The 18,463-nt window shown below is 41.8% G+C and overlaps 1 long non-coding RNA gene across 1 annotated transcript; it reads left to right on the forward strand.

The window, feature by feature from the left end:
- Positions 1 to 455: 455 nt before the first annotated feature.
- LOC112630746 lies at positions 456 to 16,587 on the forward strand. Its single transcript, XR_003120928.1, has 4 exons — positions 456 to 500; positions 11,732 to 11,863; positions 12,231 to 12,408; positions 16,363 to 16,587. It is a non-coding gene; the product is annotated as an uncharacterized LOC112630746 (long non-coding RNA).
- The last annotated feature ends 1,876 nt before the right edge of the window (positions 16,588 to 18,463 follow it).

Below are 18,463 nucleotides of genomic sequence, written 5' to 3' on the forward strand. Positions count from 1 at the left end.
TTATTTTCCCTTCTCGTAGAAGATTATACCTAGAGCTTAGTTTAAGTAGCAAATTCCAGTTTAGCCTTAATCTTTCAGGTTTGGGAGACTCATCTCCTTTCACCCCAAGCCTAGCTCATAGCAGTGATTTTTATTCTGAAGAGGGAAATCAACTAACAAATAGGATGAGTGAGGACAATATCCAGATATTAGCTCCTCCTCATCAGCCACACAAGTTTGTGTCTACTCTCTAGCTCCACCTACTGGATCTTGTGTAAATCACCTGAATAAATGCACAAGCGCTCACTGCAAGACCCCATGCTATGCAAGGCACTGAGGGAAAGGAAGCAACATGCATTCTTTCAGGGACTGCTAGGATTAAAAGGAAGTTTTAAGGTGAATCTCCTCTTTTACTGAAGAGAAAACTAAGTGCTAAATGCATTGGACATTTGCTGCATGTGAAGTCAAATTGGCCAGAGTTTGAACCACGGTCCTGCCACTTCCTGATAATGGCAACTCAGGTAAGTCACTGACTCTCTTTGGAAATCGGCTTCCTCCTCCGTAAAATGAGGATAGCAAACCTATACTCCGTGGTTGTTGTTATTGTAGTTTTTAATTTTTATTACTTAGTTATTAACCTTTAATATGAGGGCAAAGATATTTTTGGTAGATATTTCTTGATGGTACTTGAACTTATAATTGTCTTTTTTTTGGTCACCCTACACACACATGTGCACACACACATTCACACATGTACGTCATCTTTCCCTTGGGAGTTCTGGAGAATGGACAGGCAGCAAGACTTGAGTTGGACCATTTCAGTCTAGGCTGGGCCAGGTTAGAAGGAAAAAAGGCAAAAGAAAGACAATTGGAACCAATAAGATTAGCAAAGTGAACATCTGGCTCCATCTCACTGTCACATTGCATGAAACCCACTATATATTCATGCATCCAAAAATATTGACTTCATACCTTCTATGTGGGTGATCTCTGCCCTCATGCCACAGCATCACTAGCTATTGGACTTTCATTGCAAAGAAATTTCTATAAGAATGGTTTTTGGTTTCTCTAGTAATGTTCTCAAAATGTGAGTGATTGTCAATCAGTATCTGGTCAACTGAGAAGGTCAATCTTTAGGCAAACATGGGCCATCAGGCTACTATTGCTCCAAGTCCATAGTTATTAAGATCCTAACTAACTCCCCTAACCCCGCAGCTCATGAGCAGCAACTTTCAAACTAGTAACAACAAATCTGAATGTAGCTTTGTTTCCAGGAATCAGATGTTCTGCCCAACAGATGCCCACATTCTGGTCTTTCTCTTAGTTACACATTCCAGCCACTGTCACCTGATGGTAGGACATAATAATTTCTACATTGTAGAAGCTCAGTTTATATCTGTCGAATGAATGAATGAATACCAGCCTCTACATAATGTAATAGTTGTAAGTTAAGAGCAAGAGACAGTTCACCTCTCCACTAGTCAAACGGAGATTTTGACTTGAAGATCAGACCTTGGGGTTGTACTAACACCAGGAAAACTTCACCCATTTGCTTGTAAATAAAGCACAGAGACAGCCTCAGTTTCTTATGACTCAGTACATGACACCCAGTTTACTGCTTGATTGCATACATTTTAAAGGTCATATTGCAATTTTTACCAATATACTTGCTTATATTCTTAGATTGTGAACTACTTTTGAAAGAAAAATCCTCAGAACATGTTCTCAAACGAAGGCACTGGGGTCCTTGTCCATCGGTCTGACTCTTGCTTCTACCTGATTCATTCACTTTTATCTACTGAGAGTCCACTGTGAGCCAGGCATTGTACTAGGCTCTTTGAAATAAGGATCTACACCTTTTACTGCAACACTTTTTCCCCTCTCACTCCTTCGTGAAGTATTGCAATTTGGTGTCTTTATCCTTCTACCAGCATAAATGTGTCTGATAAGGCAGTGGTTCCCAACCTTTTTGGCACCCAAGACCGGTTTTGTGGAAGACAAGTTTTCCACGGATTGTAGTATGGGGCATGGTTTCGAGATGAAACCGTTCCACCTCAGATTATCAGGCATTAGTTAGATTCTCATAAGGAGCACACAGCCTAGATCCCTCAAGTGCACCCTCTCACAATAAGGTCCACGCTCCTATGAGACTCTAATGCCGCCACTAATCTGACAGGAGGCAGAGCTCGGTGTCTGAGTACTGGTCCATGGCCTGGGAGTTGGGGACCCCGTAACAAGGGAAACCATTGACCGCTTTGTTACAAAACCTGATAAACACAACTCTTTATTACTCTATCAGACTTCTCTGTGATATCCAATTCCATTTACCATTCCTTTCTTACAGAAAGTCCTTACTTTTAGTCAGATGCTGTGACTTATGCCTGTAATCCCAGCACTTTGGGAGGATAAGGCAGGTGGATCACCTGAGGTCAGGAGTTCCAGACCAGCCTGACCAACATGGAGAAATTTTGTCTCTACTAAAAATACAAAATTAGCCGGGCATGGTGGCACATGCCTGTATTCCCAGTTACTCGGGATGCTGAGGCAGGAGAATCGCTTGAACCCAGGAGATGGAGGTTGCGGTGAGCTGAGATCGTGCCATTGCACTCCAGCCTGGGCAACAAGAGTGAAACTCCATCTCAAAAAAAAAAAAAAGAAAGAAAGAAAGCCTTTCCTTTTTCTGCTTTCCATGTCAACACTATCTTCTAGGCTTCTTCACTTTCTTTCTGGAGCTTTGAAACAACAGATTCAACTCTATCCTCTCAAGCATTGTAAGTTCACCATATCCGAAATTAAACACGTCATTACATTCCACCGAAAAAACGGTACTGAGAATAAAGGGGTGTTTTCTGAATGGGGCACTCAGATTGGGTCAAAGTGCAGATGGTTGCATTCCAAAAAGATTTTGAGGTCAAAGATGATACCACTACTCCAAAGCTAAGTGGTCAATGCAAGGATCTAGATGCAGAACAGGAGGAGATGGCTGTGAAAACAGGAGCACTGCAGCTGAGTGGGAGATGGATGGCAATATTAGAAAATTAAAATGCTGACATGGAGATGCTAATGAAATAATTTTTAAGCTGCTTTATGTGGATGTATAAAGTTCGTTTAAATGGGCCGGCTGTCTGCTTTCAGAGCCCAAGTCTTTTAAACTATGAGAGATTTCAGACAGGAGAAAGTAATATATGGCCAATGAGAATGATATTAATGGAAATCCAATAAAGCCATCCTTGAAATGGGCCCTGCAAACTCTACAGTAAAGGGAACTTAGAATTCTCAGTGCAGAGAAACAAACACATTGGTGACCACATGCATGGCGGTCTTCTCTTTCTAAAGGACTCACAGTCATATGAAGTCCTCACAGCCATATGCTGCAGACATCCAACTGATAGAGTCCAGGAAAAAAAATTGGCAAGAATTGTCCTACATGTTACATGCTTTTGCTTTAGAAGAATGAGAGAAGAGAGAGAAAGAGAGAGAGCAAGAGAGAAAGAGAGAGAGATATGTGAAAAGGTTAATTAGTATTTAAACACACAGTTGTGTTTTCTATTTGGTCTGACTGGGAAAATAAATTATGTTCTTCAAAGCACAGGCTTGCAGGCTATAATTGAAAATAGGCATGGTGAGTACAGCTTTGCCAATGTGGCACAAAGAAACAAAAGAGAATCAAATAGAAACAAACAGAAGAGTTACCCCCCCTCCCCAAGCCTGGGGCTGAATGAGAAAGCAGAGAGGGGGCTGCAGCCGCCGAGAAGCTTGCTTTTTACTCCGGCCCTGCCACTTTCCTCAGGTCACCTTGGGCAGGTGACCTGGCTTTTCTGAACCCCAGGATTTTCATTTATAAAATGAAGGTAATAATGCTTTTTTCTGAGTGTTGTTAGGAGTTAATGAGATAGTGTTTGGGAGACGGACTGGCATGGTGTCAGGCACAAAGTGGTTATTCAGGAAGTGCTTGTCCCCAATAACTGTGTGTTCAGTCTAATTTCATCTCCCTCGTCTCTGAATTTCTGTAATTCTATAAAAGTTGGGAGAAGTCCTTAATGAGGTGGGGTCTCCTATTGTTCTTTAATTATATCATGTTTAGGTTGCATCTTTGTCAATTCAATCCAATTTCATTCCATTTACTTTAGTTCAATTAAAAAATATTTGTTAATAAGTGACTATGTTCCTAGAACAATGCTTGGGAACACAAACACAAATAAGAACCAGTGTATGCCTTCAAAGACCTTAAGCACTTTGCGAGAAATAAGAAAAGTATTCGAGGGACTCCAATCAGCATTTGGACACCCATTATTAATCAGTGGGGAGCTCCTACAAAGACGTGAATCAACAGGTCCATCATCATTTTCATTGCAATCTCATGAAGCAGTGACCATACAGATCGGGAAACTAAGACACAGAGAAGGGTAACTGACTTGCTCAAGGTCAAGACAAGCGGTGGGCCCTGAATACACATCTGCTCGCCGGAGGTCCCTCTGTGCTTTAGTTTGCTCCAGGACTGCTGTACCACCCTTGCTCAGCCCAAGGTATCTCTTATCTTCCAGCGCTCAGTGGTGCCTGTGTGCTAAAGCCCAGCTATTTGCAACTCTTCATGCTAAACCCATGGGATGAAGACATACACAATACATCAAATATGCTCATTGCTAAAGACAGTGGCATTGGGGTTCTCATCAAGAAGACTTTCTTTTTCCATGACCATCAGGGAAGCACCCTAATATAGTTTGCATATTTGTCCTTGCCCACATCTCACATTGAAATGTAAGCCCCAGTGTTGTAGCTGGGGCCTGGCGGGAGGTGTTTGAGTCATGGGGGCAGAGCCCTCATGACTTGGTGCTGTCCTTGCAGTAATGAGTAAGTTCTCACCAGATCTTGTTGTTGTAAACTGTGCCACTCCCCTGACCACACAACTCTCTCTCCCCTCCTGCTTTCACCATGTAACGTGGCTGTTCCTGCTTCACCTTTTGCCATGAGTAAAAGCTCTGTGAGGCCTCCCCAGAAGCCAGCAGATGCCAGTCATGCTTTTCCGTACAGCCTGCAGAACTGTGAACCAATGAAACCCCTTTTCTTTATAAATGGCTTCTTTCTTTCTTTCTTGAGGCAGAGTTTCACTGTTGCCCAGGCTGCAGTACAGTGGCACAATGATAACTCACTGTAGCCTTCACCTCCTGGCCTCAGGCAACCCTCCCGCCTCAGCCTCCTATGTAGCCAGATCTACCATAAGCTGCTAATTTGGGGGTTCTTTTTGGTAGAGACAGAAAAGATTTCCAGCCTCGGAATTTTTTTACAGCAATGCAAGAATAAACTAACTCATATCCAAAAGGCAAGTCCCTCCCCATATAACACTCTACCTATAGTTTATATGCACCACCTCTTTCTAGAAAAAACAAAACAAAACAAAAACTAAAGTGGGTCTCAGCATTCTCGTACGTAACCAAGGTGACTCTAGGAATACATTACAATTTACATTAACAAATCCATGGAAAAAAAAATCTTTTCCATCTTGCTCATCTCTGTATCATTAATGCCTAGAAGAGAGCCCCTAACAGGAAGGTACCGGATACTTACATTCACTGCAAGATGATGACGATTTCCATTCTTTGTGCTGTTAAACTTTATTTCCAATATTCACACTCAACCAATTACTTTTCTAACAAATTTTACATTTATTATTTATCTCAATCATTCTCATAAGGCACATATTATCTCAGACACTTTACTTATTAAACATCCCAGTATCTTCTTTGTTATTAATTTTAATTTCACCACCTGTAAAACACACAATAGCAATCATTATTAGTTTCTTGAAGTCAATTGTTAAATGTACTTTCCACTATATTTTACTACTTTCTGTGATCACCTGTATTTTCTCCACCCCGATCCATCCTCTTGCTGATTTTTTTTTTTCAGTAAGGGCCAACGAGTAGTGAATTTTTTGTATTCCTACACGTCTTTATTTAACTCTCATTATTAAATAATCATTATGCCGAATACAGAGCTCTACGTTACCATACAAGTGTTCAAAAATGGATACCTACTATTTATTGCTTATATTGGATTGTTAATCATTTCTCCTCAGCATTTCCCCGATGATACACTATCTTTCCTGACATCTGTTGTTGGGGATATAAGGTCTACTGAATATATAATTGCCATCCCTTTGTAGGTAACCTTTCCTTTTCCCTGATGACTTTGAATACTACCATTTTCACTTTGATGCTCTGGGGCTTCTCTCTGAAAAGTCTAGTCAGGGGCTGCCTGTAATCCACCCTTTGGGCTTCCCACCTATGGGGCGCTGAGGGGCATCTCCTGGCACTCTTGTCTTAGGGCTGGAACCATCAGTATCTGATGTCAGCTCCTCATCCTCTCCTGACAGTGTGTGCCCAGAATACATGCCTCCTTCCTTTCAGTCACATGGAAAGATCCATGGTGGTTCCTCACATGCCAGGTTCTTTCACAGCTTCTCACCAGGGCTGGGGCTAGCGTGAGGCGTGTGAGGCACCCAGGGTGCATGACTGGAGGAGGCTCTTGCTCCCAGGCACTGGCCCCACACTTGCCCAACCCTGTAAGCTAAAGTCATCCTGAGTTAGCAAATAAGAAAACCAAAGCAGCCCAGCACAGTGACTCCTGCCTGTAGACTCAGCTACTCAGGAGGCTGAGGCAGGAGGATTGCTTGAGCCCAGGAGTTCAAGATGAGCCTGGGAAACACGCAAGACCTGTTTCTTCAAAAAAAAAAAAAAAAAAATTGGCTGGTTGTGGTAGTCCCAGCTACTTGAGAGGCTGAAGCAGGACGTTTGCTTGAGCCCAGGAGGTGGAGGCTGTAGTGTGTTATGACTGTGACACTGTACAGTCATATTGGAGCACAATATTGGAGCAATATTGAGACTGTCTCAAAAAAGAAAGAAAGGAAAGAAAGAAATAGAAATAGAAATAGAGAAGGAAGGGAAGGGAAGGAAGGAAAGAAGAAAAGGAAAGGAAAGGAAAGGAAAGGAAAGGAAAGGAAAGGAAAGGAAAGGAAAGGAAAGGAAAGGAAAGGAAAGGAAAGGAAAGGAAAGGAAAGGAAAGGAAAGGAAAGGAAAGGAAAGGAGAGAGGGAGGGAAAGAGAGAGGGAGGGAAGGAGAGAGGGAGGGAAGGAGAGAGGAAGATAGGAAAGAGACAGAGAAAGAAAGAAACAGAGAGAGAAGGAGGGAGGAGAGAAAAGAAAGGAAAAGAAAGAGAGAAAGAAAAGAGAGAAAAAAAGAAAAGAAAAGAAAGAAACCAGGGCAGAGGGAATTAAATACATTGCCCAAGAGTTGGTGGCTTATCAGAGACAAAACTTGCATTGAATCTCTGATCAATGTGAAGTCAAAGTCATTCTTTCTAACAATCCTGGGCACAAATCATTATCCAGCTCCTGCTCACTGAGATGGGGATGGAACAACTGCCATACACAGGCAGAATGGGCATGGAATGCAGGAGGGTTCCTGGTTTGCCCACATGCAGGGCTCACTAGCATGGAGGCATCATATTGCATTGCTCTTCTTTTAGCTACAATTTGGGTTTCACTTCTGCATCAAAAAGGTCCTTCTGGGGCTATAGACTTTCTGATGACTAGGAGGGGTTGGGTGTTGCTGCTCAGAGAGGCCCATGTCCTGCAGACTCTTGCTATGTCAACCTTTATTCAAGCTCTGAGCCTCTGTACTTCAAAGACCGAATTTGGCCATGGTTTTCAGAATCACAGATGGAAGCCAGTGTCTATCGGCAAAAAAAATTGTGTACATGGAGCTCTGGGCTAAATTCCAGCTCTTACTCCATGCGCGCGCACACACACACATACCACAAGCACACACACACAGGAGCATTGAACAATATCCTATTGCAGACTTACTGGATAACCTGGAGGCATGACATTTATTTCTTCTCTCAGAAAATCAGGTTTTTATTAAGTAGCTTTTATGTGCCAGGATCATTTGTGATATATATATATACACACACACACACACACATATGTGTGTGTGTGTGTATATATGTATTCTGGGTGAATAAATACATAAGTGGGCTAGTATGATAATCACAACACAATACCATGCTCATTAAAGCCTGGTATTTATCTTACAGCCACCCTCCCATCGTCCCAAGACTGCCGCATGCCTAACTGTTCCATCATACGTATCTCCCTACCACCTTTCAGTGTCTCCTTTCTCCCACTTATTCCTTCCAGATTCATTGTGTTAAAGTTCAGTTTTGATCACATGATTCCCTTGCCCAAAAATACTTATTGACTTCCCTATTGCCTACTTGGTTATGTACCGAATATCTGGCTTAACTCCTAAGTCCATCTATCTGGGAGATCTGTCCTTCAATTTTTACCTCTGAAAGCTCCACGAGGAGCTTACCTCCACGAGCTGTGTTTACTTTCACGAGGCTCTTCCTAAACCCCTAGTGAACAAGAAGCAACATGCACAGCATAGCTATCATGCTGGATCCAGCTAGCGGGCTCATCCTTCAGCTCTTCTGTTTACCAGCTGTGGGATCTTGGGCAAGTTGTCTATAACAGCATCAGTTTCAGAACGGCATTGTGAGTGAGATGCATTGACTCAGTGTGAAGCCCTCATAACACTGCCTGGCACATGCTAAGTGCTCTGCAATCTCTTGTCTTTGCAACGAAGTCCCTGGGCACTCTGTTTATAATAGACTTATTTTTAGCTTTGTGCCTAACATTCTAGATAATTGCATATTTTAAAAAATCTTCTCAACTCTTGGAGGATGGGGACAGTGTCGTGTTAATCCTCTATAGTACTTACAACAGACATTAAACTAACACTAATGAATGTCTGTGAAATGGAATTACTTATCAAATGAACATCCAGAATGTGTATGTTCAGGTTTGTTGGGTTGTGCCAATAGCCCACTTGGACGAGTCAGTCTTCTTTGCTAGCTCGTTTATTCCACCCTTGATTGTAAACACTGTCCAAGAAGCCTATGTGACCTCCCATAGAAAATGAAGAATAAGTGGGAGAGGCCTGGTGTCTGAGGGTCCTAGAGCACTTATGCCAGACCAGTCTTCTGAGAGGCTGGAATTCATCCCCCAGGTGCAAACCTGATATCTGGGCTTGGAAATTTCCATAGATGACTCAGGGTTTCATGGCCGCCTGTAAGTAGATCTGAGTTCCCCTTCCATTCTGAAAGTTTTCCCCCCAAATAGAGGAGTGAAGCAGCAGATTTCTGCCTTCTATAAGAATTCTAGAATACTACAAATTCGGCCGAGGCGGGCGGATCACAAGGTCTGAAGATCGAGACCATCCTGGCTAACATGGTGAAACCCTGTCTCTACTAAAAATACAAAAAATTAGCCAGGCATGGTGGCAGGCGCCTGTAAGTCCCAGCTACTCGGGAGGCTGAGGCAGGAGAATGGCATGAACCCGGGAGGCGGAGCTTGCAGTGAGCTGAGATGGCGCCACTGCACTCCAGCCTGGGCATCAGAGCAAGACTCCGTCTCAAAAAAAAAAAAAAAAAGACTACTTCAAATTCTTTCATAATTCCTCTTGTAGAAGATTTGGACATCACTTTCAAGTGGGATGGAAATCAGATGTCCATCATGGTTCTGAGCTTGACATGTGGCCAGGTGGACCACCAACCTTGTATTTCAATTCCAACTTGTTCGTGTGGCTCCCAGCAGGGCTGGTAACTCTCTAGAAATGACAGATACATTTTCCTCACTAGACTATTTAAGGTTTCCCTCAGTCCCTTACGGAATAGAAATAGAGTTGATGTCATAACCATCTCCTTTACTGTGAAGTTTATTGAAGTTATGCACAGTTACATCACCTGTGATGTAATCAATACCACTTGCCACATGGCATGTGTTGTCTTTTATTTTTAATTTTTATTTTTGACTTTTGTGAAGTGTAGATTAAAAGACACCTTCAGTTAGTTCAAATCAAAACCATGCCAGTCCCCATATCTCATGCATTCCAAATACCCACATGACTGCTGGTGGGCGTGTTGACTTGGACAGCTGTTTTGGAAATCAATGTGGTAATATTTGTCAATACTCTTCAGGATCTCGATCACTTTATTTCAGTAATTTCACTTCTAAAAATTTACCCAGTGAAAAGAAGTAGAAATGTAGACAAAGACCTACATGTGTGTAGGTATGTATTTTGAAGATGATCTTTTCGGTAAGAGCACAAAGTGGAAACACCCTGTCTAACAATATAAAAATGACAGTACATTGGAAGCCTGGGATATAATGCAGCCACTAAAAATGACATTTATAATGAATGTTTAATGATGAGGAGCAATATCATGATGTGACATTAAGCGAAAATGCAGAATTTAAAATGGTGTGTGGATCTCAACTGTGATATTTTACACATGCATTTGATTAAAATGTATTTTTTTCATAAAAGAACAAGAATTCATATGTGATTGATCCAGGTCAATGGTTCTCAACTGGAGGCGATTTTGCCCCCCAGGGCAATGTCTGAGGACATTTTTGACTGTGATGCCTTAGAGGAAGGGAGGCTGCTGGTCTTGAATTGTAGAGGCTGGAGATGCTGTTAAACATCCTATGAATTGCAGGACAGCCCCCCCCATGGCAGAGAATTTTCCAGCCCAGCATGCCAATGGTGCTGAGGTTAACAAACTGTGAGTCCTCACCTTCTTTCAGCCTCTTTCTAACATGGGTAAATTCCCTTATCTCTTCCTCCCTCTTTTCCTCTCTTTCTTGGTCTCTTCTCTTTCTAATATTTACTGAGGCCTTAGTATAGGCCAGGCACTGTCTTAAGCATTTTACCACATGTTAATATGTTGTGTAATGTTGTGTTGTGTAATGTTAATACACAACAACCTCATGACAATAACTGTTATTGTCATCCTAGGTGAGACAACCTTTCAAACTGTTTTGTGGTTTCAAAATAATTAATCAACAGTGCTTAGTAGTACAGTGTCTGATAGACAGATAAATACATACATATATGTGCATGTGTATGTACACACATATACACAAAGAGTGTATATGTTACCTATGTATATTTTGGCAAGATTACAGAAATGACTAGTTTTGGATAATGGAATTGGAAAAAAGTTTGGTGTTTTTTCTTTATATTTTTCTATATTCACACATTTCTGTATCTCCACATTTTCTTCAACACTTATAATTTATTTTTGTTACTGAAACAACCTAATAGTATATTAGAGCCCCAGAGTGTGTAAGGGCTGTCTATGAGAAGAACAGTCCCTGCTACATGAGAAAGTTTAAAGAAACTCTATTCTCAATAAGCCAATTGCTTCACTAAAATAGAGCAATGGATCACTTTGCCAAAACAAAACTTCACTTCCTCCGATTCAATGCAGTCAGCATTGGGGCCACAGATCCTGCTTGTAGCGATCAATTTGCTTGCTATGTTTTGCCGAGGCTACCTCCCTTGGGGTTAATCATTTCCTATTGATCTCATTATGCAACAGAAATCTTTTTCATTTATCCTTTGAATGACCCTTCTCGTTTCCTCTCAGTCAAATAACACTCTAGTAGGGCAGACGTAGGCTTTTCAACTTTGTTTACATATCAGATTTATCTGGGGAGCCCTTCAGAAATAAAAATGACCCATCCCTATCTTGAGAGATCATGATTTCACTTCTCTGGAGCTGAGCACTATATTCTTAAACTTCCCAGAGTTTTTCAAATGTAGCCGGGTTTGAGAATCACTGCCTGAGCTGTAGTCATGCTTACAATTTTTGAACTGGCCCAAAGAGGAGGGAATTAACCTTTCAGATGCAGCCTACATCAAGGAAGCTGCCTGCTGTTAGGGGAACAGGATACCTGCGGAGACTCAGGTCCTGACAAGCCTTCAGCTCCACCTCCCACCAAAGACCTGTGTGGTGTCAGTAGCAGCCCCATTCGCAGGTGAGGAGAGAACTTAGAGCCCTGACTGCTGGGACACTCTTCACCTAAAATGCAACCCCTTGAGGTGCTGAGGAACATTCCAGAGGCTTCTTCCACTTGCCAGCCTTTCAGCTATTTACAGGTGGGCCTCACGTCCCTCCACAGTCTTCTCTGCCGCCTCCCCTCCCGCCCTCCCCCCCAGATAAACATTCCCAGTTTCTTCAACATCTCTCAGGGGATAAACGTGCTCCTCACACATTCTGTTTCTCTTGGTTCCTGCTTTCTATCAAACAAGTTGTTTATAGCACCTGGCTGATCCTTGCCATATGTTACTGCTCATTTCTGGAGTCTGAATAGTCTGGCTAATTATCATTTCTCCCCTGGGCAGAACTTTCCAGAGCAGGTTATCTGCGACGGAAGCAGTGATGCAGCACCCACATGTCCCAGAGGAAGGGTTGTCAGCTGACAGCTCACAGCTGGATCACGCTGGGGGATTTTTTCTTTCCCATGGGAGAAAATGTATCTAATGACTGATTGAGATGGGGAACAGAAGCCTGGCCCTTTGCGTAAGTATAAAAGGTCTTTGAAGGGCCTTGTCAACTTCTGCACTCCCCATGGAATCAGCTGAGATGTCTGTTTTAACTGTATGACAAGTTAACCTTGCCTTCTGCCCAATTCTGCTTCCTTTATCGCTTTGGTTGCTGATCCTGACAGTACACCACAGTAAACCTTCTGCATAGATATTTTCATCTCAGAGCCTGTTTCCCAGAGAGCCCAACCTAAAGACACCTGCTCGTAAATGCAAAATGAGCCTGTGAATTAACTGCCCTGAGTCAGATAGTTAAACTCATGATTGGCCATAACTTTCTTTAGGATAAAACAGCCTAGGGTTAAGGATAGAGCTGTTTCCTTTACAAAGGAATGATAGGAAGGCCTATCTCCATGACCATACCAGAACAAAATGCTTTTGAATTCCTTTGCCACCCTGGCTCCCTTCTCTGCTTCAGTTTTGGTGGTCTCAAAGGTCTTATATAGGACTAGAAACTTCAGACGGGATCTGGATAGTGGAGAATGGAGATGGAACCTCACACCATAAATAATTGCCACTAATTTATGTACGATTCTAGCTCCAATAGCTACAGTCCTGTGTTTATTAGCCTGAATATGACCTAAAGTTGTGTTGTAATCTTGGCTAGCCTTGTTTCTCTGACTGTATCTCCTGACATAATCCTGTGTTGCACCCATTGCTATAGCTTGTATACTCTATTTACTTTAGTATAGCCAGTATATGCTATAGCCATAGTATAGGTCGTCCTCTCTGTGACTGAAATTGCCACCTGGCTTGAACTTCTTTGTCTTTTCACCAGCTATTTCCCCTGCCTACTTCAGTCAGCCTGAACAACTTCTGTATTTCCTTGAAACCCCAACTCACTCATCATCTTCTTCTACATTCTTAGCACCTTTGCTGACCTCTTTAAGCTAGATGGGTCATCTCCATTTGTGCTCTCACCCTAGTTGCCCTGGAGACCTCCATCACAGTACTTGCCATTTTTCTTTGCAGGACCATATCCTTCAGGGCACTGGTCACATTTCATCCACCTTTGTACCTCTAGCAGCTAGCACAGTGCCTGGGACATATGTAGTGGAATTAGAGTAAACTAAACTCGAATTTTATAGCTCTAATTTTGAGACTTTCAGTCTATTAGAGAAGTACCAGCTCTGCCAACCTACCACATTGCCTTGTGATACATTAGGCAACTTTGCAAGTAGTTTCAAAGTTTCCATTTGTGATCAACCTAACTAAATCCTCCCTAAACCCACAGGAGGGAAGTGAGAAATGGGCTTGATGTTTACAATGACAAAACTAGCCATGGAAATCGCTTCTGTTGGTTTTGAGTCAGAAATATTTCAGCACAGAGCGTTGGATTAAGGGGGATGCCTGAGGGAGGTGAAACATGTGATCATCTTGACTTTATGTTTGGGGCTACTCCTGAATCATGACTTAGGAAAGGGGAATTCAAGCAGAGCATAGCAGGTTTGCTTAGCTGGCGAGGCAGAAATTAGAGTTTAAAGTTTACGAAGTTTCAGGATAACAGAAAGAACAGAGCTGCAAAAAAGAGCAGCTCCAGAAATTTATGTATCAGTCCCCTTAAGACACCGGAAGGAATTAAAGTATGCATGTTTAGGGCAAAACTACCCAACCTTTGGCAAAAACAGCTTCTGGAGAGCTATGAGATGAGCAGAGATCACTGATGATACACAGTGCTCAGAAATATAGGTGTTCCAATCATCCAGAGTAGAGAGAAGACCTCAACTGAGACCCAGAAAGACCATATCTGGGAAGCAGTGTTCCTCTCATCCTAGAGTGAGAGTGCTCTAGAACTACTCTAGCAAAGCTTAACAACAAACCTTAAAAGAATCAATCTAATCTTCCAGCGAATTAACTGTCTATGATAACAAAACTTAGCACTCTCTGAAGAAAAACCACAAAATGCAGACTCTCAATGTAGCATTACAATGTCTAGAATACAATAAAAATTTAAAGACAAACATAGAAGCAGGAAAATGCAATCTATGCAAACATAGCTGATGAAAACTGATCCTAAGATTACCCAGAGGTTGGGTCAAGAATTTTAAAGCAGCTTTATAAATATGTTCAAGTACATAAAGGAAAATGTAGTGATAATAAATTAACAGATGTGGAATCTTAATAGAGAAATGTAAATTATAAAAAGGAACCAAATTAAAATTTTGGAACTATAAAGTACAATATTTGATGTAAAACATTAACTGATGGGCTTAACAATCAATTGGAGACAACATAAGAAAGGACTAATAAACTTTTATAAATTAATAGAAAATTTCCAGCAGAAAACAGCTGGCAGGAGTGTCAATATCTGGTAAAACTAATATTTATTTTAATATTAGTTTGCCTTAAAACATTTCTCTCTTTCTCTCTCTCTCTCTTTCTCTCTCTCTCTCTCTCCACTCATTTCTCTCTTTTTCTTTCTATTTCACAATGATAACTCCTATTTTAATTTAGCACCATAGGGTTGATTCTAGTTTTCTCTTTCCTATACTTGTCACTCCCTTCTCTGACAGTGCAAAACCTAGGTCCCATTTTCTTTAATACCATTACTTATTGGATCAATCCTCTACATATGTTTCAATCATGTATGTCCCACACCATCACCACCCTCTCTCTCGGGCAGGTACCCTCCTCACTCTGCTTAGGCTCTGAAAGCCCATGCTAAACCACTGCCTTCTGTGGACACTCTCCTTAACAGTCTCTAGCTTAGCTGCCTCATTGTGTTTCCCCCCCAACCTTGCAAGTGGAAGACTTAACATTATTAGACCACTTGGATTTACGAAACATGCCAGACTCACTTGTATTTCTGCCCATCCTCAAATTTTCATTCCCTTAGCATGGAATCACCTCTCTGACATGACCAATGGGCAAAGAGTCCTCTTTTTAAATTTGAGTTTAAGTATTTTCTAATCTCCAAAGTCTCTGTGCCAGGGATGGTTGCAATGCTCCTTTATCCTAGTCTTGATCTTCCATGCCCCTGCACTGCTCAGGTATTTCCAGACCCTTGTGTACCCTGGTGCACTCTGAATTCCTTGCAGGGAATCCAATGCTCTGCACTAAAATATTTCTGAATCAACATCTCACACATCAAAGATGCCTGATGGTGTGGCCACTGAAACTTATGCCTGTTGCAGCAGCACCAGGGAGGTGAGAATGGCTGTGTATGGCAAACAATGTGTGAAGTTAATACACCAGCTTCAAGTGTGTTTTGAGGCACCCGCATATCTATCTCTCATGCCTTCAGCTCTACCATGATGGGTCAGATTCCGCCCCCTGCCGCTTCATTGCTGGAGGATCCTAAGAAATGCAAGATCATTTTACTCCTTAGTTGTTTTTCAGGCTTTGGACAAAGTCTGCTGCCCACAGTGCAGTTTTTGTCCTATCAAATAACTTGGGAATAGTTCTGTCTTCACAGTTAAATGAATATGAAGCTTTGAAATCCATAAAATAAATAGAATGAAAATTTAGCCCATCAGATTTGGCAGCTTCACAAAACTCACCTAAACCTTCTTGTGCCTCTTGGATTCCAGTTTCCAGCCTGAGGCGGGGAATAAGAGACATGCTGATGTACTTAATACTCATGAGAACCACTCCAAGGTTGGAAAGGGAACCCCAAGAGGAAAGTTTCATGAAGAAATAGGAGGTGAGAAGGGACTTCGTTCTGCCTCTGAACATAACACACAGGAGGAGGCTGGTTTTTAGTTTGGGGCTAGTCTGCATTTCTTCATGGCGCAAAGTAAAGAAAGAGGTTTTGGTTGCAGGATTCAGGATTCCCTGAAAGATAGGAGTGAAACACTCCCTCTCTCCACCATGCCGCCACCATCTCAGGGCAGCCGCCATCAGATCTCTCTGGGATCCTGAGGGGCCTCTCAACCTGGCCTGCCTGATTTGAATCTCTCTCCACTTTGATCAGGTAACTTGTCTCTTTCAGGTATCTGGGCTGCTGACCCAATAAAATGGAGACGCTGTGACCTGCTGTCAGGGCTTTCACAACTGGTCCCGCATGACCATCCTGCCTGACAACCTTGGCTTGGCTTCAGCCTTCCTTTTGCTGGATGACTTCAGCAAATCAGACACTCTGCCTGCATTTGCCTTCTCGTTTATAAACCAAAGACAGGATTATTGTGAGAATCAAAGAAAATAATGGATATAAGCATTTGTTGATTGTCAAGTGTTAAAAAAGTTGTTATTGTTGTTATTACAAGAACTCAAGGAGACATGTTAAAATGAGTTTCTCAGTGATTTGGATAGTTAAATATTATAAAAATTACTTGAGAGACATGTGGAGCCTCTCTGAGTGGATCATAAAACCAAAAACTAGGAAAGACTGGGGCAGTGATTCAATCTACCACCCCAAGCCATGGCTTTGTGATGACTATCAACATCTTGGTGTTCAGTATATGCCCTTATCAGTTCTATGATATTTAGAGCCTAAAGAAAGTCCAGGATCTTGCAATCTGATTCTGAAAATTCGTAAATGAGGAACTAGAGCCCCAAGAAGCAGCATGGTTTGCTCAGTGTTGTACAGCTAGAAGAAGTGCAACTAATAATAAAAGTAGAGGACTGTACGCTTTCAGCAAAACATCGTTCCTACATGACCTCACTCTGGCTTCAGAACTGCTCAGGATGGACATTAAATAGCTTACCAGAGTTTCTCGGATACTCATTTTTCAAACCAATCTCTGAAGGTAGGCTACAGATGTTCTTCAAAAAACAAACAAAACCAAACAAAAACTAGTTACAGGTTTCTCCCCCCAATCCAAAAATGGAGATTTAAATGTTCAGGGAACTCATGTGTTGCTTTTATCTGTTTTATGATAATGTTGGGGTTTTGTTAAAAATTCCCTTTGAAACACAGGGTCTGCTACTGAAAATTCTACGAAAATCATTGATCTAGAAGAAAACAAGTATGTGAAGGGAGCAAGGATAAGATTGTAGGCAGTTGGGTTTGTGCGTACATATAGAGGGGTGGCGTGTATTCAGATGGGAGCAGGGGGAAAATCAATGCATTCATCAGATATTTTTCAAGTCCCTAACATGTAAATGTGTCAACAATGGAAGTGGATTTTACAATTCCCCAAGTACACCAGAAAGTATTTTCCATGCCACTGTCTGTTACTACAGCTCTCTCTGGAGTCAAGAACTCCTGCCCTTGTCTACCAAGTCATCTGCAGAACACGTTCGGCTCTATTCTATGAGGACAGATGGACTTAGCCCTCAGATAGGAGCTATGAACACGGGTTACTCTCTATGTTCCTAAGGATGTTGCCATTGAAGTGCTCTCATGAGGAAACATATCAGAGAGTCCTTTTATTTTATTTTATTTTATTTTATTGATAAGGGCTTTCTATCTTAGAAAGAGAAGAGAGTATGCTGTGGATAATTCCAGTCAATGGGGCTCCAACATTTCTTATGTAAGAAAAGCTTAAGATAGTGTTTTATAAACAGCCTTGTCCCATGACGTACAGTAAAAAAATATACTTTACATTATACTGTAATATGCACACATGTACACAAAAGACAAAACAGAACCAAACATATTACACAATACTCACTACAGGCAATACACTCATTCCATTCTATTCCATTCTATACTTTTTAATTTTTAAACATATGGAAAGTACCCACTAAATTGACATTAGCATCCACTAATATATCTTGTAGTTTTAAAACATTTACTAAGGGGCAACAATCTGAAAGCTGGCAGCTGGAGGACTAATCTTAAAACTGGTTTTGCACTGTGTGTGACAGTAGATTGAGGCTATGTCACTGTCCATATCAGTGAAGGGAACAGGTAGAGATTATGGGGGAGTTTTCACCTCCACTGACTCCATGTCGCTCTCCGGCATGGCCACTGATGCTGATGACATATTGGAGCCTATTGATTTGCCACACATCGACTCCCCAAAGTGTTCCCAGAACAGAGTAACCAGGTTGGGAGGGGGCTTCACATCTGGTCTTCTGAGGAGCTAGGTATTTAGGGGAAGAGGTGGCTTGGGGCAATTGAGCATGGTTTGAGCATGGACTTCCAA

Source organism: Theropithecus gelada, chromosome 8 (assembly GCF_003255815.1).
Source record: "Theropithecus gelada isolate Dixy chromosome 8, Tgel_1.0, whole genome shotgun sequence".
Lineage (NCBI taxonomy): Eukaryota > Metazoa > Chordata > Mammalia > Primates > Cercopithecidae > Theropithecus > Theropithecus gelada.